Source organism: Nyctereutes procyonoides, unplaced genomic scaffold, assembly GCF_905146905.1.
Source record: "Nyctereutes procyonoides isolate TBG_1078 unplaced genomic scaffold, NYPRO_anot_genome, whole genome shotgun sequence".
Lineage (NCBI taxonomy): Eukaryota > Metazoa > Chordata > Mammalia > Carnivora > Canidae > Nyctereutes > Nyctereutes procyonoides.
Window position 1 is genome coordinate 7,937,616 of NW_026575126.1, and position 17,734 is coordinate 7,955,349.

The window sequence follows — 17,734 nt, forward strand, 5'->3', positions numbered from 1 at the left end:
AGTTTTTTTTTAAAGAGATCTTATTTATTTATTCATGATAGACAGAGAGAGAGAGAGAGAGAGAGAGAGAGAGAGGCAGAGACACAGGAGGAGGGAGAAGCAGGCTCCATACCAGGAGCCCGACATGGGACTCGATCCCGGGACTCCAGGATCACGCCCTGGACCGAAGGCAGGCGCTAAACTGCTGAGCCACCCAGGGATCCCCATAATGAGGGATTTAGATACTGAGCTTAATCCTTCAAACAAACCCAATGTTTTGTGACTTTTTCAGATATTGCCCTGGTCATAAAGAGGAAGAGACTTAAACTTTAATTCTGATCTAGTGTATAAGTATGTTCCTTGGAATCATACACTAAAATAATTTGGGAGATGGGATGATCTAGCACAAACCTGTACCTTCCCTGGAGATATGGTGCTTAGTAGGCCTAAGGTGGGCTTCAGGAATGCATAGGGGGGCTTTCCCTTTATTTTGGTAAAATTTATGTAACATACGATTTACCATCTTAACTATTTTTTAGTGTACAATTCAGTGGCATTAAGTACATTCATGTTGTTGTGCAACCAACGCTACTATCCTTATCCAGAACTCCATCATCATCCCAAACTGGAACTCTGTACCTATTAGATAAAAAACTCCCAATTTCTCCTTCCCCCAGCTGTACTTTCTATCTCTGAGAAATTTGACTATTCTAGATACCTCATATGAGTGAACTTGTGTTATCATACAAATATTTGTCCTTTTGTATCTGGATTATCTCACATAGCATGATCTCAAGGCTCATTCATGTTGTAGCACAACAGAATTTCCTTCCTTTTGAAGGCTGAATATATTCCATTGTAAATATGTACCACACCTTGTCCATTCTTCCATCAATAGACATTTGGGTGTTTTGGCTATTGCGAATAATGCTGCCATTGACATTGGGATATCTGTCAACAGAGACCTGGTCAAGTCTCTGCTTTCTGTTCTTTTGGGATATATCTGGCCATGGAATTGCTGGATCATAGGTTAATTCTATGTTTTGTTTGAGGAACCACCATAATGTAAGAACGTATAGTTTTTAACCAATATGCCAGATGGTCCTGTGATTGGATAATTTGGTAAACACTAGTTTATTGGTTACATATTGCCACAAAACAAGCCACCCCCCAAAATTAATAACTTAAAATCATATTCATTCATGCTCACAATTCTACTGGGTGGCTCTTCTGAGCTGGGATGGGCTTATCTGACCTCTTAGGATCTAGCTCAAGCTTTTGTGGTCATGTGGCTGGTCAGCTGGGTGTCACCTCATCCCATTTACCCTTGGTCATGTGAATAGTAGTGGTTGTTCAGCTATTGGTGGGAGCAAGGAAGTGACTGGACCTAGAATCTCTCACTATCTAGCAGGCTAGTCCAGGCTCGTTCACATGGTGGAAGCTTCCAGGAACAGTAAGACAGCAAGCCCCAATGCACAAGCTCTTTTAAAGCGTTGTCTTGCATTACTTTGCCTGTCCCACTGGCCCAAGTACATCACCTGGCCACATCCAGAGACAGTATGGAGGACACTACCAATGCGTGCGGATCTCACGAGGCAGAAAAATCACTGAGACCATTATTATTATCATTCACCACAACTTACCTGCTTAATTCAATAGTCTGATAAACTCTGAGTTATCCAAAAACTTTCTCTTGTCATTGGAGATCAGTGAAAGGAACATAATAGCCTCTGAGGTTGCACACAGGCCTCAGAACTACATGTCCCAACGGCTCCAAAATGCGCTCCATTTGTGTGTTCATTCATTCATTTAATTAATACGTATTGTGGGAGCACCTGGTTGGCTCAGTCAGTAGAGCATGGGATTCTTAATTTCCAGATCAGGAGTTCAAGGCCCATGTTGAGGGTAGAGTTTACTTAAAAAAATACATCCATCCATACTTATTGTGCATCTACTTGTGTCTGGGACTCTTCTAGGCCTTGGATACAAAGCCATCAACAAATAGTCCAGTTTCCTATTCTCATAGGACTTACATTCTACTGTAGGTGGAAAGTTTTAGGAGTCAGAATAAATGTGTTTGGATTCCCCCACACATATCCAGGATATTGTTTGTTTGTTTTTTTTTAATAAAAAAAAAGGAAGCATGGAGAATATGCTTTATTTCCCATTCTCCACCCTTTGTGCTTTCATGAGTATTTGAACATAGGAAAATAATTTGGTTAATTAAAATTTCCAGATATTTGATTACCAGAAGGCAGATGTAAAGCTCTGTAGGACCTGAGAATTGACTTTCACCCTGCAATCTCGATATAAGACAGACAGGTTTGTCCCTCACCTCATAAAATGCTTTCTGCAAGGTTTTGTGGCTAAAACTTTTGGCCCTCCGGCTGCCCAGGGGAGAACACCTGATCTTCACAGCTCGAAGGGCACTGAAAGGTCACATACAGCTGAATAGCGATGAATGTCTAGGACAGACATTTTCTTTGGACACTTCTTTCTTTTTTATTATTGTGTGTGTTTGGTCCTGTGGGAGTAGAATGGAATTTAGTAGTTTTTGAGCAGCATTACTTTGTTGGAAAGGTTGATTTTTTTTATAGTCTAAAAGTGACATCCGCCTAATGTCCAGCCAGTGGTTGGGAGGTGCGGAGACAGTTCTAAGTAATGTCGCTAAAGAAACCTCACTCTATGCACAAGAGCTTTTTGTGAGTAGAGCCAAGCTTCGTGTTTCTTCGTGTAAACAGACCTCACAGTGGGAGAGAACCAGAAGATCGCCTGTGGAAGGGTTCAAAGCCTGCGCTTCAGAGCCAGACAGATGTGTCAGTTTATTAGCATTGACCTTGGGCAAAAGAATTAACCTCTTTGAGTCTCAGCTTGTTTGTCTGTAAGATGGGACAGTAACACTACCTACCTCGTGAAATTTGGAAACGTCAAGAGAATGCATGTGGACCTCTTAGCACAGCAGCTGTAGTAGGCACTTGATAAAACTCCTAGCTAAGGGCTGTTATCTTAATAAATGCTGTTATGATCTACGCTTTCATCACGACAGAGAAGTGCCTTTGACCTGGCTCTCGGGGCCAGAAATTAAGCTGCAAGGGGAGTGCTCTTTGAACCATCCCAGCACCATTTCAAGTGGAGACAAGGACATTTATGGAATCGAAGCTTGCTGTTTATTCACAGCCAGTCAGGGATTCCTTTCTGGGCTATTGCCCATTATTTGAGCAATTTTTCAGTGACTTGAAGTTGCCATAGACACAGTCCTAAATCAATCTTCCCCCAACAACGACAAAAACAACAACAACAAAAAAAAAAACAAAACCCAGCACTTCAAATGGTAGCACCTTGCCTGGAATGGTTTTAGGGTTGCTAGAAAGAAATCCCCAAACATCTCCTGGGCAGCTTTCCCCCAGACTTTCTGGAAGTGCCCACTATGAAAATGTGAATTTATTCAATCTCATGTTTTCCACTTTGGGCTTAGATGAAAGTAGCAGCTGGACCCAGTGGGAGTTTGGTTGAGAGTAGACTTTGATGGATGGGAATGGAGTTTTCTGAAGTAAGAGAAAGACGAAAGAATTTTGGATTGTGGGTAGAGGAACAATGCAATCTGCATTTTCTGAAACAAAATGACTTCACCATAAACATAAGAGATACTAGGGAAAAGATGCTACCTGTAGGTAGCCGGGGTGGGGCGATTGCAAGGAGTTGGTTCTGGGGAGAGCAGGGGAACTAAGAAATCAGGAGTAGAGGAGGGATCCAGAGAGGAAATGAATGAGGGTAAAAGGCAAATTTTTAGACTGAGTTCTATGAGCAACATTAACTGTAATGCAGTAGGGAGAAATACCATCTCCTCGGCCTCCCCCGTGGGACGGGAAGCTGATCTGCCTGCCTAGATTTATTTCCTTCTATGGCTATATTTCACTCCTCACTTTTGTCTCACCTCCTACTTTGTTATAGGTGATCTTTTTCCCCCTGTGAACATCATAATTCTATCACTGTGGAAATTGAGGTGGCTCCAAGTTTCTTACTAGTCTTAGAGTATTTTCTTAGGACAAATTGCCAATCTCCTCTTTTATGGAAAATACTAAAATACTTTTTTTTTTTTTTAATAGGGTGACCTCGATCGTTTCCCATTTGCTGTTCTTTCTAATTTCTAGACAGGAACTTAAAAAAGTTGAATTGAAGGGGCTGTCAGCCTGGTGGCAATAGCTACATAGAGAGCTCAAAATGTTTGCTCTCAGAGTCCTTGAAGCAAAATCCTTGAGCATTTCTACCAGTGACCATCCATGAAGTGACAGCTCGCTAGACATGGAGCTTCATTATGGCTGTTTTGTCCAAGCACAAGCATAGAGCTTGGTATATAATCAGTGCTCAATAAATGTTTATTCATTGATTAGAGAGATTATCTATGATGTAAATAATAACCATGCCAGATACAGTTGAAACCATTGGGAGCACATGTGGCTCATGGTTTCCACCCTCAGTAGCCGGAAGACTCCCAAGTGTGACAGTCATCTGAACCTACAGCTCCAGGACACCTGGGCATTCTAGACTGAACACACCTGGCCAGTTTCTCCTTAAGTATGTCAAAGATCACACTCTCATTAGTTTGGAAATGGAAATTCTCAGACTGTTTCTAAAAGCAACTGCAACCTGGGAACGAATTGATTTAGTTTTCCAGTTCTCCTAAAAATGATGCTTGAAAGGCAAGTTGAGATGCCTCTATCTTGCCCCAAGAAATATGCATGTCATTCAGATGTTGAAGACCCTCAACAGGCAGAAATTTCTTCATCCCCTGATGGTTCAGTGCAGATAAGAAACTTTGATCATTTTCCTTGAAGTCTAAAGCTACTGCTGTTGGCCTCTGTAAAGCAGGGAACAGAATGCCCTAGCATTTTCTGGCTGGTAAGTGATCACTTGCTGGGATAAGCTCTGGCTTTTTTTCTTTTTAATATTTTATTTTTAAGCAATCTCTACACCCAACGTGGGGCTTGAACTCACAACCCCAAGATCAAGAGTCACACGCTCCACGGACTGAGCTAACTGGGTGCCCCAGCTCTGCCTTTTTTTGAAGGGTGAGACATGACTGGAGCAGTACATTCGGAGTAACTCTCAGTAGAACAACAGTGATTAGAACAATGAGAGCTTTTACTGTGGGAAGCATCGACGCCCCAAGCAGAATTAAGAGATGGAGAAACATTTTTGTTTTATTTTATTATTTTTTTAAAGATTTTATTTATTCATGAGAGATACACAGAAAGAGAGAGGCAGAGACACAGGCGAGGGGGAAGCAGGCTCGCCGCAAGGAGCCCGATGAGGGATTCGATCCCAGGGCCCTGGGATCACACCCTGAACTGAAGGCAGATGCTCAACCACTGAGCTACCCAGGCGTCCCACATTTTTGTTTTACGTGTCAGCGTCTCTGGCCTGTACAAGGTCACCCACATGTCCAAACAGAAGTGGAGTCTTAGGGACATTGCGGTGTCATTAGCGGAGGCAACCCCTGGAGTGACAGGGCACAGGTTCACTGTCAGGGGGCAGAAAAAACATGAGAAATAGTCTCCAGGGACATGGCCCAGTTATTTTTGTTTTTTAAGAGATACCCCAAATGATTCTAAAGCACAACAGAGTTTGGAAATAACTGTTTCTGAGAGCAACCTCCCATGTGTAGTTTACATGGTTGTACCTCAGACCACTTGTTTTATTTTTATGTCCTGTAGAAGCATGTTTTATTTTTAATTTTTATATTGTGTATATGTAGTAAATAATACAAGATAATTATTTTGTATTTAGTATCTTTCTATTGTATTTTTATTTTGTGATATGGTAATGATAACAGATTAGCTGTGTATAAGAACTGCTTATCATATACAAGATATTGTTCCAAGTGCTTTAAATACATTATCACCATTAATTCTCACAATTATTATTTGAAGGAGGTGATATTATTATCAGTATTTTATTTTTATTTTTATTTATTTATTTTTTTAAAGATTTTATTTATTCACTCTGAGACACACAAACACAGAGAGAGAGGCAGAGACACAGGCAGAGGGAGAAGCAGGCTCCATGCAGGGAGCCCGACGTGGGACTGGATCCCAGGTCTCCAGGATCACACCCTGGGCTGAAGGCGGCGCTAAACCACTGAGCCACCCAGGCTGCCCAGTATTTTATTTTTAATAACATCTTTAATGAGATATAATTCATATATCATACGTTTGGCCCACGTAAAATGTGTGATTCAATTTTTTTTTTTTTTTAACGAGGCTCTGGGCCCAATGTGGGGCTTAAACTCACAACCTGGAGAGCTAGAGATGCATGTTCTACCAACTGACCGAGCCAGTCAGGTGCCCCATCACCATTTTATAGATCAGAAAAAAGAGGCACAAAAAAGCTAAGAGTCTTGCCCGAGGTCTTATGGCTAGCAAGTAGTGGGCTGGGATTTACCTCTGACCTGCTAATTCTGGTATCTGGGACTTTTTTTTTTTTTTAATATAATTGACACACAATTACATTAGATTCAGGTGTTCAACTTAGTGATTTGACAACTTTTAACTACCACACTGCACTGATCAAAGTGACCAAAAGCTTTTGGAAATTTAATTGGAGAGAATTGCATCAGCCCTAGGCAGCAGAGAGGTGTAAGAGTCTGGAAGAGAGAGAAAGGCCTTCTCTGCAGAGGTGATGGTTAGGAGTGTTTTGAGCCTTAGATACACATAGACCATCTGTTTGTGGCCAGGAGCATGCTTAGTAAATTGACGTCCACGTGCGTAGAAATACAGACTTTGCAGAACCCCAGCAACCAGTTTGAGGAGGATGTGGAAGTCCCAGCAACCCCAGATGAGTGCTAGCTCTGGAAGTGAGAAAGGAACAGCTTAATATGAAGCAGCTCCTGGGCCTCACCCAGCTTAGGAACAGGAGGAGGTGTTGCTTCTGATGCCAGTTAAAACTAGGGACAGTAGAGGAAGACGTACAAAATGTGCCAAACTAAAGTTCCGATTAAAAGCCTTGTTAGGTTTCTGTTTTATGAAAACCCTCCTATACCGAGAGGAAGGAAGACAAGTCCTAATTGAATTGAATGGACTTTCATTTGGTCGTGGAGCCCGTGGACACTGCGAGCCATTGGAAGGGCTTTTACAATAGTCTAGTCTAGGTGCTTTCAGCTAACGTTCCAGAAGATCACGGGTTAATTAGAAGAGGTTTTCTAGTACATCTTAGGATTCATTTATTCATTCACAAACATCTATTAAGTGCTTTAGATGAACCAGGCAGTGCTCTAGGGGATACAGACAGGGATATAATGAGAGGGGATGTAGAAATGAAGGAAAAAATGGTCCTTTTCCCCCAAGAATCTCACAATTTGAGGAGTAGAGATAGACAAGAAACTTCTTCATGTCATGTCCCATAGACCTATTTGAGAGTTTCCGTAGACCTATTTGAGAGTTACTTGAGAGTTATCGGTGAAGCCAAGGCACTTAAAACCTCTTAGGGATGGGGAAGTCAAGTCCAAGAAAATCCCCTAAGGGGACCTTGCACGACGTCGTGAAAGATTAGCAGTTGTCCTGGCTAATGTGGAGGGTCTCCCAGGCAAAGGGAGCTGTGTGTAACAGAACATAGGGTACACCCCACATTCCTTAGGTGCCTTGCGAACAACCAGAACTAGCCAACAGGTTGCCGGACTCTTAGGAGATCTTTGATGGAGTACTCAAACCAGACCTAGAGCCTTAAAGAACTCCAAGCCGGGTCTACGTGTCAGTACGAAGTCAGAGCCCCTGGTTCTAGAGGCTCCCGTGAATCTGTAATTTCGTACTAATACCACCTGGCCAGTGGGTGATACTGAAAGCCATTCAGCCCCTTTTGCAAAACTAGAATCGCTAAGGAGGAACGAAGCTAATTTTGGGCAGTGTCTGTTCCAGGCACCAGGCTAGGTGCCTTTTGGGTTGTTGGGTTTGGTTTTGGTTTGGTTTGGTTTTAGGGGCAGGGGCTGGTATTTTTACTGTCTTTACCATCAACTTGTTCACCAAACTGTAGCAGCTGGCCTTAAGAATCACCGAGAAGCATCCTCTTTTTTAACCAGAGAGGAGTCAAGACTCATTTTCCCCGGGGTTCTATTTGCATTTAGACACACCGCCTCCCTCTAGGAGAAGCACCTCTAAATCGTATTTCCCAGCTGCCACTCATCCCTTAGGGACTATTAGCATTTATTTACACCGACATGGTGGCTCACCACCTTAAGGGAAAGGATAAACAATTAATGTCCCAGCTTGTGGCAGCAGGTTGGCCTTCCTGGGACACCAGGAGGACTCGAGGTAGACAGGGTTGTGCGAAATGGCTGCTCAGACCAAACCTTAGCTAATTATTCAATCACCGATTTGGCAGGTCAGTCAGTGGGAAACGATGTACAGTCGGCTGAAACCGATCACACTTCACTTCCCATCAATTGTCAAGCCAAATTGTGGATAAAGTCATAAGTAAGGCATCATTGCCTGCCATTCCTGGGACCATGTGTCCCTATCCCTTCCACTTACTTAGACCCCAGGCTGATCAATAAAAGCAAGTATCTTGCTCTTACACAGGGACCCGGTATAAAATGTTTACCGCCTTCTGAGATGCGAGAGGAGGGGAGAGTATTTGCTATTTCATAATTGATGCGGCTGCAGCCATATAATCCCCTAACCTTGTCAGGCGGCTCGGCTGTGGAGGTTGGATTTTAAATCCCATGATCCATTATGCATCACTTGCTTCCACATCTATTACTGCTCTGTCGGCCAAATGACAGGATCCCCCATCAGGGCCTCCGAATGCGTGGGGCCCTTCACTGTTAGGCGTATGGAAGGGCCTGTGGAACTTCACACATGGGTGATTTACAGGCAATTAGCGGAAGGCAGTGGCAGATTTAGTGGAGCTTTTCTGAAAGTTAGGAATGAGGGATATGAGGAAGCGGATTACCACCCCTAAAAGGCTTGGAATGATCCAAGCAGTGAATTTTGTGACTTTAGCCACTGCCCTCTCAGAAGATGTTATAAAAATGGAATGTGCTCTTGTCTTAGGTGACGGGCTGCTTCCAGAAGCCGCCCTGGGCCCATCTGGGTAGAGCTTCACTGGACGGGCTGGGGGATCACCAAGAGAGCAGGGCCACACACTCAGATCTGCATGTGTCCCGGCCCCTGTCCCCAAACCACCCACCTCTGTCCTTGTGCTGTGGGACCTGATGGACCCTCCTCAGGCAGAGAAGGCCTCTGGGACCTTGCGTGTCAGCCGCCAGAAAACCACCGGAATGGAATTTCCTGAGAAGCATGGCCGTGTGCAAAAGTTGTCATGTGTTTCTTATAATGATTTGCAAAGTGCAAAGGATGGGAGTTTTTTTTTTTTTAAGATTTTATTTATTTATTCATGAGAGATACAGAGAGAGGCAGAGACACAGGAGGAGGGAGGAGCAGGCTCCACGCAGGGAGCCCGATGTGGGACTCGATCCCAGGTCTCCAGGATCAAGCCCTGGGCCGAAGGTCAACTACTGAGTCACCCGGGCATCCCCAGAGCCCAAATCTCTAGGGCAAGATACCTTTTTCTCTACAGAATATTTTCTCAGTCAATAGATTTCCATTTACTAATGTCCTCATACACATACACGCTCTTTATTCTCTTGTCCAGTCAGCACGTACGTACGGAGAGCTCCCTGTGTGCTGTGTGCCCGGAGGACCCTCAGGAGCTCACGGTCTAAGGAGGGAGAGCAGCGAGCAAGCACAATGACCCGGGGCGGCCAGTACTAAAGTGCTTGACGCGTGGGTGCTTTGGGAGGACGCAAGAAGGGGGAGCCTGTTTCAATCCCGGGAGGGGGGGTGGCCTAGCCGAGTTTCTCCTGAAGAAATGGTGTAAAGCTTCAAAGACACAAAATGGTATGAGGCCCCAGGTGGAAAGGACTTTTTGGCAGAGGGAACAGCATCCGCAAAGCCCCAGAGGCAAGACAGAGCTTACCAGGCAGGTGGTTGGAGCTTAGGACACAAGTTGGGGAAGAGGAGAGGTGGGCTGCAGAGGCTTCCAGCCTATTCGCAGAGGAACTGGTCAGCTTGTAAGTGGCTGTTCCCACAGAGCCAGGCTTCCGGGACCAGCGTCCCTGAAGGCAGGGGCTCCGCTTCAGCCCCAGCCAAGTCCCTGGCTCCTTGGGGCCTCCTCCTCCTTCTCTCCAGGAGGAAAGACAATTGACTTTTCGTCCTCGGCAAGCATCTCTGGAGTGGCCACCGCACAGGTAATGCCTCCGACTCCAAGTACACGGTGGCGACCACTCCCTCAAACATCCCCCTCTGCACAAAGTCTCCGTAGGCTCAGGCGTCTGATGAAGGTCCCTTGCTGCTAGTCAAGGAAGGGGCCGAGGTCGCCGGCCAGCCCTCCTGTGCCAGCTGCACCCCGAGGGGCCCTTAAACACTCCCTCTGGCCTCTTTGTCCGTCATTCGGCTCACAGACTCGCCGGGATGCACGCTTTCCTGATTGTTTTATTTCTTTTTCCGACTGTTGCATCCTAGAGCAGAGGGTGCCCTTCTCAGGCCTTTGAACGTGCGCAAGAGAGGGCTGGGGTCTTGCCCTGAAATCGGGAGCCTCAGCGCCTTCGTAAATGTTGCCTTTTTAATTGCGTGCGAGTAACATGCTCATAACTGATTCAGAAACCCCGTGCTAAGCCTCATGGTCACGACTCCGTTATTTCTGGCTCCCGCGAGTAATCGAAAAGAAGGAAAACGGGCGAGGACATGAATGGGACATTCGGTGCTACAAGTCTGAGTAGGTCATCCAGAAGGAGGGACACCGGGCCTTCTTGCGAGTGGGGGAGCCCAGAGGGAGCCAACCCGGTCCTGGCCGTGCGCTGTGGACTCCGGAACCGGGAAGAGGCCCAAAGGAGCGGAGGCGACGGAGGCAGGTACCCCCATGCGCACCCCCCCAGGGGGTCACCCTGCAGGTGCTCGTCCCCAGGCTGCTCTTGATGTGCGTGACATCCGTTTCTATGTCCTTCAGCATCACGATGTCAGTGAAGTAGAACTGGGGGTGTTCCCACAAGCTATGAAGTGAGAGTCTCATTCTCTCCTCACCGGCCCCCTGAGCTGTGCAGTTGGCACGGGGTGGGGGGCAGGTAGAGACGTCTCGAGGCGCCGGGAAGGAGCTCGTACCTATGACACTGGCCTCTTGAGAGCCAAGGGCACGAGGGGCCCGCGCCCCCCAACACTCACACGACGGGGCTGCTAGCGCTCCGCCTGGCTGGGATCACCAGGAAACGGGGGGACCCGGTGCCCCAGGACCTCTGCGTTCTCAGGGAAAGCTAAAATTCCGTGTTTTGCGTGTTTCCTTTATGTCCTTAAATTGGAAAGCTCCGGATTCTGAACGCTGCCGACCGTCGGCTCTATCCCCAGCTGGTCGGGGAAGAGGCCTCGTGGCCGCACACGTCCCTCCGTAGGGCTGTGTAGTGTCCCTAAATGTCAACAGTATGAGAAGAGGTAGGCGTGCCGTAAGGCCCTTGCATTAAATACTAAAATCCAGGCTTGTTCAAGACGTGGAAGCTGCGTCGCAGAGACACAAGTAGGGCGGGAGGAGCGTGATCTGCAGTGAGGACCTGAGTCTCTGTGTGTCCACGGCCGGGGCTCTTCGGTAGACCCGCCTCGGTGTCTCTGTCTCTAAAGCCAAAGAGTTGATTCCGTTCCTACCTGAACGCTCATCTCGCCGTGACCCCGACCTCCCACCACCCCCTTCCAGGGAAGTCTGTGCGGCACCTCGTCAGAGATGCCCCCCGTCTGAGCATTTGTGTCGCTCTGATTTCGTGTTCCCTTCTCGGACATACTGATGATGGAAGAAAGAATCAGAAGAGTCCATGACGCCAGGGGTGCGGAGAATATTAGGAACTTCTGCAAAGGGCAGAAAGAGAGTTCCAGAAAGAGCTGCCCCTCGGTGCTGCACGCTCCTTCTCTGACCTCAGGATTTTATCCAGCCTGCCCTGCGCGATCTGGTCATTTTGTGGATGATAGCTAGGCCCCGATCAACAGTGAGGAGTCCTAACCACAGTTAGGGACCGAGAACCCTGGAGCAGAAGTGAGCAGCCCCAGCTGCAAAGGCTCCTGTTCCTCTGAGCCCCCCAAGCTCTAGGTTTCTAGAAACTGGTGCTGGGCTCCCCTGCAGATAGGAGAACGAGGCTAGACGGGGAAAAGCCATTTGTGCAGAACACAGTGAGGAGGAAGCAGCCCAGCGGGGGCTCAGAGTCCAGAGGCCCAGACCCGAGTCACGCCGCCGGGGGCCAGGGCCTGCGCTGCCCCTTGTGCTCTGGGAGTCCGGCTCTGTCCTGCGGAAACGTCGCTTGACTTCTTCCCAGCCTCGCGTTTCTCACCCGCGATGGGGAGGAGTTAGAGCACCTGCGCAGGTTCGGAGGGTCGAGTGAGCTGGGGGGCGTCCCAGGGCCTCCTAAGCATTCAATAAACGCGGGCGGTCCTTGTGATCGGTCCGTTATTATGCTCTATTGTCTTCTTTCCCACTGAACAGTCTGAAGAGGCTGCGAAACCATCCGGTCAAGGTGAAGAGCGAGGAAAGCACAGAGCAGGTGACTGTGACGTGTACCCCCCACCCCCAGGGAGCCAGAGACGGGGGCCAGAAAAGAACTCGAGGGCCGCCCACCCCCCTTGCTGCCCCGTGGCCCTACCCACCGGGCTTGTGGGCGCCCAGAAGCTCTGGCGAGGCAGGGAAACCTCCTAAATTCCCTCGAGCTTCTGGAAAGAGAAACAACGCTCTCTCTGCTTAAATGGTTCCATGGTAAAGGAATCACAGCCTCTGAAGACGGGGCGCCGGAGACGACACCTGCATCTCCCCAATCGTGATTCACTCCGGGCAGAAGCAGCAAGTGCTCCCCCGCGGCTCGGTGGCGGGGACGGTGAAGGACGTGAAGGACGTGTCCCTTCTCTAGATAAAATTTGAGGAAGGAGAAGGAGGCCCTCCTCCTCCTGCAGCCGGGCGTGGTGTCACCGCAGCAGTGCCTTGGGGCACAGGTGACCCAGGTGAGGAGGAGGGAGCCCTTCGCTGCAGGGAGGACAGGCCCTTGCCGGACTCATCCCGCTGGGGTGTGGGCGCCCAGAGCCCCGACTTCTCTCCGGGGAACCTGCGCCTTCATAGCCAAGGGGACGGGAGGACGGGGAGCACCTATTCTGTTCCCACGTCCTGGGACCTCCGGGGCCGTGCCTGCAGGATCTTCGGCCAGATGGCATGCGTAGCTGGCCCGATGGGAACGTCCCACCTGGACCCTTCACTGGCCCCCATCGGAGTCGCAGGAGGCCTCCCGCAAGTCCTTGCCCAGTTGCAGCCGCGGTGCTTGCAGGGCTGGTTCCTTCTGCTGGAAACCCCACCTGGGCTGTGCAGGCAGTCCCAGGACATGAATAAGAAAACACAAAAATAATGTGTTCAGCACACCGAGAACCTGACATTTTGTGCAGTTTCGGCAATGCCGGCGTGGATCGTGTTTCCTCTTCCTCCTCCACATGCCTGTCTTTTCCTTTAAATAGGCCTGAAAGCTCAAAGGTCGCGGAGTCAGACCGCAGGCGTCAGGCCATGTCTCCAACACGATCCTGTAACAAAAAGGCCCAGACCAGGGATCCCTGGGTGGCACAGCAGTTTGGCGCCTGCCTTTGGCCCAGGGCGTGATCCTGGAGACCCGGGATCAAATCCCACATCGGGCTTCCGGTGCATGGAGCCTGCTTCTTCCTCTGCCTGTGTCTCTGCCACCACCCCCCCTCCGTGACTATCATAAATAAAAAAAAATTTAAAAAAAAAAAAAAGGCCCAGACCATATTCTATGTGAAAACCCCTCGGGTTGCGCTATGCTCTCAAAACGGTGCGAAAAATGGAGCTCAGTATCCGGGTTATTTTGATGGTGAAGAAGACTTTCATGGAAACCATTGAGCAATGGCCTCTGAGCTCTGAACTGTATAGACTGGGGGTGCTTTTTCAAATGTGAGCTCTCCTCGTGAGCCATTTGAAGTTGACAGGTGTGCCTTAGAGGGGATTCTTGTGGGATAGTTGACAGGTGTGCCTTAGAGGGGATTCTTGTGGGATAGTTGACAGGTGTGCCTTAGAGGGGATTCTTGTAGGATAGTTGACAGGTGTGCCTTAGAGGGGATTCTTGTGGGACAGGTTGACAGGTGTGCCTTAGAGGGGATTCTCGAGTTGAACCGATACGTACGATGCGCCTGCAGTGGGGTTCTGAGAGGCATCCGAGACTGGTCTTGCACTCATGAGGCCACTTCCCCCATATTTGCAGCCTCCTCCTCATCAGAGGCCTGTAGTTTAGGAGGCAGCAGGCAGTGGTGTCATGCCTCTTATGGGATGTCTCAGTAACCACCTGCTCGAGGGTTGACGTAAAAGCCACAAGAATCACTTACAACCATTACCTCTCAGGCTTGAGGGTTGACTAGAGGGAGCGAGGCTGGTCTCCCTCAAAGTGACTTCAATGATTCACATGGTTGCGGTCGGAGAGAGGCTGGGGCTGGAATCTCTACCGCTGTCTCAAGCACTGAGGGCTGATGCTGGCTGTTGGCGGGGGCCTCACGTGGAGCTGTTGACCAGAGCACCTACCAACGGCCTCTTCCTGTTGCCTGGGCGTCTGTGCTCCAGCGTCACGCATCCCAAGACAGAGCAGAAGGCGTATCACCATTTCTAACCTCGCTCCAGGAGTCAGAGGGTGACACTTTCCAGTACATTCCGTTCAGGGGAGGTGAGGCACTCGGGTCAGCCCATAGTAAGGGCTGATGAAAGACAAGCAGAGTGTGCCTCTTGATAGGAGGAGTGTCAGCAAATTCCAGGATATGAAGACCTGCTGGTCAGTGTCTAAAAAAACAAAACAACAACAACAACAAAAAAAAAAAAAAACAACTAATCAGACCAGCTTTCCTTTTCAAAAGGTGTCACATTTTTCCTCCATCCTTTGCTCATCCGCTCACGTCCTGAGGAGTAGCAACTCAGCGACGTCTGCCGGAGTCCAACCACCGGATTCTGGAGGATGTTGCTTTGATCTTTTCCGAGAGATCGTTCAGAAGCCTCTGAAATAAGCAAATGACTCTCAAGCAGGACAGGTAAGACCCCCGCGGGGTAATGACTTCATTACCCTTTGGTGCTGCCGTGCCCGGCGTCAGGCTGCTGCGTGCGCCAGGGGAGGCTCCTCGAGCCTTCTCGAAGCCAAGCATTCGGTGCCATCCATTGTCTGAGAAGCGGCACTGCTCGCATGAGCCTTTGTCCTGGATAACAGCTCCTGTTCATCAATATGATACATCGCACTCTGATTTTCTACTTCTGTCTTTCTTTCTGGATATTCCTTTCTCCTCTCTGATTGCTTTTTCTTCTTAGACCATTACTCTACTTGATAGCGCCAGGTTATCATTGGATCCCATCTCCCTCTCCAATAAGCCTGTGATTGATACTAATCTTCCTCACGGGACACATTTTATAGGATGCACAGTGGAAACCAGTCTCTAAATCTTAGCTTTATATGTGCTGACAATTTACAGGGTTGCACCTCACACTCGTCTTGGGAAGCTGAAGGGGAAATTTGAGAACCGTGTAATCAGACCTCCTAATAAGAACAGAAATGCCTTTCATACACAGACATTGTCATGCCATTCAGCAGTCTGTGCTACGCCCCTCTTTGTCTTTTTTTTTTTTTAATTGTTTTTCCTCTAGCCAACAAGATGCACATCTAGTGCTATTTGGGACGTAGTCCAGTTCCTAGAAACTCAGCATGCATCGTTTCTCCCGAGGAGAGTGGTATTTTAATTATGCTAATAAAAGCTTTCACTTGCCATCAATCCCATAAAAGCAGAAAATTAGGGTGGTTGCAAACACCTCACTGAAGAGAAGCCTTGCTACATAACGTAACTGTACCTCTCCGAGGAAAACTGAACTCCTGATTTACAGACGCAGCATGTTGCCCTCTCTCCTTGACCCATGCTTGAGCTGAAACTATTTTTGCACACCCCAAAAAAAAAAAACGCTCTGTAAAAAGTGTTGATTCCTCATGTGAACTTGGTACCCCTAAAGTGTGCAGACCGAGGAAGTCAATGTAGTGCAGAATTTGCTTGCAATGGTATTAAGTTCCGTGTGTTCTTCAAATGAACGCCAGCATCCAGAAAACGAGAGGTACCTCTGGACTCGAGCTTAAGCAATCCAAGCTGATTCATGATTCGTTCATTAGTTTACATGAAACTCAAGGAAGGACGCTTCTGTCTCTGAAACTTCAATATAGTCACCCTAAGGACCAGTAGAACTAATCGTTATGAAAATTGGGTTTGTTTTCTATTATAACCCAAAACCTCAGACTCGGGGTGTCTGGGTGGCTCAGTCAGTTAAGCGTCCAACTCTTGGTTTTGACACAGGTCACAATCTCAGGGTCATGGAGTCGAGCCCCGCATCAGGCCTCCATGCTCAGCACAGAGTCTGCTTGATTCTCTCTTCCTCTGCCCCTCCTCCGGCTCACATGCACATGTCTCTCTCTCAAATAAATAAATACATCTAAAAAAAAATGCAGACATAATTATACCTAAGGAGAAAATAAAGTCATGAAAATGTTGTTCTTCCAAGTAGTTGGATTTCGCCGCCAATCTTGTTCCCACACCTGATAACGCCACTCCTCTGGATTGACCCCTTTAGGATGTCTCACAACCCTTCTGGTTTCCTTCCTCCTACATCTGTGCTCTCTCTGAATTAAAATATTTCTGGGCAAATTGAGTGTTATGGGCTGACCTGTGTTCCTCCTTGCTCCAAATCTGCATGTTGAAGTCTTCACCCCCAGGACCTCAGAACGACTATCTGGAAATAGAGCCTCTAAAGAAGTAATTAAGTTAGAACGAGGCCTTCAGAGCGGCCCCTCAATCAATCTGACCCACAGTCTTAGAAGAGGAGATTAGGACTCAGACAACATAGAACAAGAGACAACCACGTGAGGAAACAGTGAGAAGGAGGCCCTCTGCACGCCAGGGAGGGAGGCCTCGGAAGAAACCAAACCTGCAGACACTTTGACCGTGGGGCCTCCTGCCTCCAAAATTGTGAGAAAATAAATGACTGCTGTTGAAGCCCTCCAGCCTTCGGTGTCCTGTCATGGCAGTCCTAGCCAACAAATCCATGGAGCTTCTCCTGCATGTAGCGGACACTCATTTTCCCGGGTAACTGACTCCAAGTGCCTTGCACATGTGCAGGTACAGCTCCAGGCAAGGTGGCAGCGGCCCGGGCTCCTGATTTAGAGCTCAGGCCGTGGCAGTCCTTGCTTTCAGGGTGCCAAGGATGCACAAAGCTGGGCCATGGTTACAATGGTAAGGACGCCGGTTAAACAGGGCAACAACAGAGAAAGCGTCCCCACACGAGCTGGACTCCCCGTGGATCTGTACAGAGATGACAGGGCATTTTTATTTTATTTTATTTTATTGAAGATTTTATTTATTTATTCATAGAGACACACACAGAGAGAGAGAGAGAGAGTCAGGGACACAGGCAGAGGGAGAAGCAGGCCCCATGCAGGGAGCCCAATGCAGGACTCGATCCCGGGTCCCTGGGGCGAAGGCAGGTGCTCAACCGCTGAGCCCCCCGCTGCCCCAACAGGGCATTGTAAAGGCAGAGGAAGGGCACCGGGATGGCTGTGCGTGGCCTCAGTGCAGTGGGGCAAGCGGAAAGCTGCCAAAGTCAGGAAGGCGGAGCCGGCGGGTGGCACCCACGTGGGGGGTTAAGGAAGTTAGGCTCCCACGCCACGCGGGGAGGG

At 48.3% G+C, this 17,734-nt stretch overlaps 1 protein-coding gene across 1 annotated transcript in view; it reads left to right on the forward strand.

The window, feature by feature from the left end:
- Positions 1-17,734, forward strand: part of ST6GALNAC5 (ST6 N-acetylgalactosaminide alpha-2,6-sialyltransferase 5) — a 159,936-nt gene that overhangs the window by 107,222 nt on the left and 34,980 nt on the right.